Here is a 5,172-nt window from a genome sequence, read left to right as displayed (position 1 = left end):
ACATTTAAGTGAAGAAACACTCTTGAAAGTGGTTCTTCTAGCCCCAGCTAACCCAGCTAATATCGTATAAATCAGAGACAAAGCACCCAGGTTCTTCCTAAATTCCTGACCCCCAAAAGTATGAACATAATAAAACCCTTGTTTTAAGTTGCAAAGTTCAGGGTTAGTTTGTTGTGCAGCAATAGATTACAATAACAGTGTGTTAAACAGTAAACTGTTTAATTCATCTGAACCTCAATTTCTTTATCTGTATACTAGAAATAGAAATGTCAGTTACACTGTCATGGAAGATATTGCTAGATGCCTACACATATGTCTTTTTCCTGTATGTATGTGTATATTTAACAATTATATGTGATGATCATCATGTGCCAATTACTGATTAAAATCTTTCTAAATATTAACTGATTTAAATGACATAACAATCTTATGAAATAGGTATCATTATTATCTATATTTAACAGATGCAGATGTTTTTCTATTTGACAGATTAAGCAGCTTGCCCTAGGCTACTGAGTCAGCAGCAGGGCTGGGATTTGCACCCAATTTAACTACTTTATTAATTATGTTCTCTACTGAGTGAACCCTGGGCAACAGACCTGGATAAAAAGATTCCACAAAAAGTAAATGTACTTTTGTGCTTACACATTCCTGGGGCTTAAAATCTGGCCAGTAAGATGTGGGCAAACATTGTTGGGCAGGATTTCCAGGAAGCTTCCTAACAAAGAGGCAACAGCTAGAGAAATCCCCTTTTTGCCCTCCTTCTGCCTGATGTCTGGAATACATAGGTATTAGTTAGAACTCCGGCGCCCGTATTGGATCATGAAGTGACCTTGAGGATGGCAGCTACTCTCCGTAGAGCGGAACGGTAGGAGCAGCCAGGGTCCCTTGCGCCAGCTACCTGTGCATTGACTTTACGTAAGTTTTTAAGCCAGCATAGTCAGGTGCCACTCATTAGCAGCTCTACACAGTTTCTAACCTTTACAATCATCATTATCATTACCTTAACTCTTAATAGATGGAATATAAATTATTAGGTAGAGACATCTGTTAAACAGTTGTCACCCAGACTTCACCTGCCCTCCCATCCTTCTCTAGGGAAGTCACAAACACACACTAAGCAGCCCCATCTCCTTTTCTATTGTGTGCCATTTGACAACTGAGTTGTTAAGCCTTATGAAAAGGCCTAGCCAGATTTTAAACCCTAAACAGCTCCAAGCAGCCCCAGATGCTTATTAGAACAGGAATTCTCAGGGGCAAGCTCCCTCCCCCTGAAGTAGATAAAAATGACACTTAAACAGCATAGATTTGTCTCTCTTCTCATGTAGACCAAAGTGATATGGAGTCACCATCTTTTGTCCCCAACCCAGAACAGTGTTTGGCCTCCCCAGAAGACTGACTGTGATGGGACTTCTCCCCCTGCTCTTTTAGACTCTGTGCTGGGTAAGTGACAAGGAGATTTGCCCTTCTGGACCCTTTATTCTGTGCAATAAAGAGATCATTTGCTGAAAGTTTCTGTTGTGACCTGAACCCACGTTCCCATGATGTACTGTTGTAGTAAACTTGCCCCACTGTATTATTTGTAAATGTGCTTTTGTGCTTACATATTTCTGGGGCATAGAATTATGTATTTAAATCTTTATTCTGTCACCAATTGTGTGATGTTGGGCAAGTCACTTAATTTCTCTATGGCACAATATACTTTTGCATGTGAAATAGGGAGAATATTTTGTTGATTTACTGGATTGGGATGAGGATTTAATAAGAATGCATGTTAAGTGCTTAACACACTTAACACAATACATTAATGGAAGTTGTTGCAATTAGGATATAATTTATTAAATAACTTTACAAAATTCCATGTCTCTATCTTGACAGATGATTTATTTTCAAATTTATACCTGAAACCATTTAAAATTTCCTTGGATCAATTTTCTTTACATATATTTTAGTAAAATTATAAATTTTGAATTGATATCTTGACACCTAAAATGATGAGACTGAGACAGCTGTACAGTTTCAAAATACTTGCAATTACACTACTTCACTTTGACCTCACAACTCTTTGGTGATATTATTTACTACCCAATATACAGATGATAAAGCTAGTCCAATAAGAACTTACTAAAGTTGGGAGAAGTCAGGGGATGATGGATTCCTCTAGGTTCTTGGCTATGTTACATAAAAGAATTTAAGAACATGCTGGTTTAGTCAGGCCAGTAATTTACTGAGAAATTGGAGAAGAGAACAGAAATAGGAGAAAATAACAGATTACACATCCCCAGGTGTAGGTGCTGGCTTCTCCAGGCAGAGAGAGAGATTTGGCCTGGGCAATTAATTATTAGAAATAATTTATTAAGCTATTAATTATTCCTCCTCTTGTTCATGTTAGGGAGAGGAGCCCCAACTGTTTGCTGTTCTGATGGATTACCCCACTTGTCAGTTCCCCAGGAGGCCCAATGATCAGCCTGCCTAAGGGTATCTGGGCCTTTCCTTTGACCCCGATGGAGATCTTGTTCCAAGTAGGGTTCTCATAGGGTCCTTCCAGCAGCCTCCTTGGTGGGGTCTTTCCCTCAGAGGTTTCCAGGTGGGGTTCTATGGCCACCTGTTTCATGGCTATGTTTTTCTTCCAGGCCTTACTCGTCTTCCCTTTCCCTAAACCAACCTGCCTAACTATTGCTAGAAAGTGGGAGAGGTAGAATTAGAAGATGTTCTTGGCGGTGGACTTGGCCCAGTGGTTGGGGCATCCGTCTACCACATGGGAGGTCCGTGGTTCAAACCCCGGGGCTCCTTGACCTGTGTGGAGCTGGCCCATGCACAGTGCTGATGCGGGCAAGGAGTGCCATGCTGCCGCGCAGGGGTGTCCCCTGCATAGAGGAGCCCCACACGCAAGGAGTGCGCCCCGTAAGGAGAGCCGCCCAGTGCGAAAGAAAGTGCAGCCTGCCCAGGAATGGCACTGCACACACGGAGAGCTGACACAACAAGATAACGCAACAAAAAGAAACACAGATTCCCATGCCGCTCACAACAACAGAATCGCACAAAGAAGACGCAGCAAACAGACACAGAGAACAGACAACTGGGTGGGGGAGAAGGGGAGAGAAATAAATAAATAAATCTTTAAAAAAAAAAGATGTTCTCCTTTTTTCTTTTTTATGACTCAGAGTGATAATGAAAACATTCCTACTCTACCTATAACAATTCTAAGTCAGCTCCAAATACTATCGCGTTATCAGATTCTCCTTTGACATCCCCAATTTAGAAGAGACCTCCTTCCTAAATGACTGTACTTCTTTAGTTATGTTTGCCTATAACCCTCGTGATATTTGACATTGTATGGTGGCTGTTTATGTATGTATCTCTGAAACCGTGGGCAGGAAAAACCGGTTTGTGGAGATATTGTACTGGCTCACTACAATGGATTTACTTATTATTGTAATTCATTTTAACTGAGGGATTTATAACAGTACTGTGACCAGATGCCCTCCTTGCCCCGCCCCCCTTAAGCCAGTTTGTTTAGCTTATTTCCATTCTTTCACTCATTATCTTAATGGATGATTTATAACATTGCTGTAACTAAATGCTTCTCCCTTATTTATAGCCCCTCACTCACAGCCTGTTTAGCTTATTTCCACTCCTTTACTTTTCATCTTATGTTAACTAAACTCTTTACATATGTTGTAACCTGTAACCATATGTTGTTGTTTTTTTTGTTTTTTATTCCCCCCCAGTTGTCTGCTCTCTGTGTCCATTCGTTCTTCTGTGATTGCTTCTATCCTTATCAGCGGCACCAGGAATCTGTGTTTCTTTTTGGTGCTTCATCTTGTGTCAGCTCTCCGTGTGTGCAGCGCCATTCTTGAGCAGGCTACACTTTCTTTCACGCTGGGCGGCTCTCCTTACGGGGCGCACTCCATGCGCATGGGGCTCCCCTACGCGGGGGACACCCCTGCATGGCAGGGCACTCCTTGCGCGCATCAGCACTGCAGGTGGGCCAGCTCCACATGGGTCAAGGAGGCCCGGGGTTTGAACCGTGGACCTCCCATGTGGTAGGCGGATGCCCTATCCATTGGGCCAAGTCTGTTTCCCTGTAACCGTATGTTTACCCCAGCTAGCTTTTGTCAGTTTTCAATGGCTTTGAATATTATTAACTATAGCTGAAATATAACCAATGAATATCTACTTGTCACTATCTCCACCTCCTCTTGTTTAAATCCCATAAAAACCCTAAGCTTCTTAGACTCATTTGAGAGACCAATTTGAGCTGGAGCTGCCTTTCTCACCTGCCCGTGGATCTTACATGAAAGCTCTTTCTTTTCTCAAAATCCCAGAGTCATGGCATTGACTTCTGTGCACGTCTGCCCAGTAACATCTCTTTGTTGACAAGTGCTTCTGGGAGGTGCTGGAGTGAGAGGAGAAGGAGTTCTTTCCCTCTTTTCACAACCTTACAGAGGCTGAAGGCAGGAGCCATGTCCATCTCCTTCCGCACTGTTCACCCAGTACCTAGCACAGTGGAGGTATCAAGGGAATAGGTATTGAAAGATGAAATGGACAACAGAAGGTGGGACTTCACTTCTAAGCATAAACATGTAAAGAGCAAATTCCAAGAAAAAAATAGCCTTGGAATGTGTACATAAAAATCTGGAAGACCATTCAGATCTCCATATGAATCCAGGTTAAAAAATGAAAGTGAACCTAGGATGGCACCCAGTCGGCTAGTGGGCTAATCAAGGTGGGGCCATCTCTGGGAGCTGCTAGGTACTGAGACTGCTGGAACCAAGAGGCAGGAAGGGGAAGTATCCAGAACAAGGGCCAAGCTGGAGATTTAGTTCAGAGGCTAGCCTGAAATTCAAAAGAGAGAACCCACCTTAGGAGGCACCTTCTCAAAGTCCAGCATTCTAATGTCTCCTTCAAGACCAATTCCTCTTGATTTTCAACAATAGCTTGCTCTGTTTAGAACCTCAACTCTTGTTTGAATAAATAAATAAATAATAGGGGAAAATACTTTAATTTGGGACAATTATACTTTGTGAATTTAAAAAACGCCTAGGTAGAATTCACTGGAGGCAAGGTGTTATGAAATCTTAGTCTGCAATGCTACCAATAGTAGTGAGTTAACATTCTACATAGGTGGATTTTTGGAAGCAGAGGAAGAAAGAAATCTTTATTGGGGAA

General features: G+C 42.0%; 1 long non-coding RNA gene across 2 annotated transcripts; it reads left to right on the top strand.

Moving 5' to 3' along the window:
• Positions 1-723: 723 nt before the first annotated feature.
• Positions 724-3,124, top strand: LOC139436375 (uncharacterized). 2 transcript variants are annotated; one of them, XR_011645591.1, is made up of 3 exons: positions 724-868; positions 1,329-1,443; positions 2,634-3,124. It is a non-coding gene; the product is annotated as an uncharacterized lncRNA (long non-coding RNA). The 2 variants fall into 2 exon arrangements; XR_011645592.1 differs by having other exon boundaries at positions 724-918.
• The last annotated feature ends 2,048 nt before the right edge of the window (positions 3,125-5,172 follow it).

Source organism: Dasypus novemcinctus, chromosome 14, assembly GCF_030445035.2.
Source record: "Dasypus novemcinctus isolate mDasNov1 chromosome 14, mDasNov1.1.hap2, whole genome shotgun sequence".
Taxonomy (NCBI): Eukaryota; Metazoa; Chordata; class Mammalia; order Cingulata; family Dasypodidae; genus Dasypus; species Dasypus novemcinctus.
The sequence above is the reverse complement of the archived record's forward strand: the minus strand, read 5'-3'. Positions and strand labels throughout refer to the sequence as shown.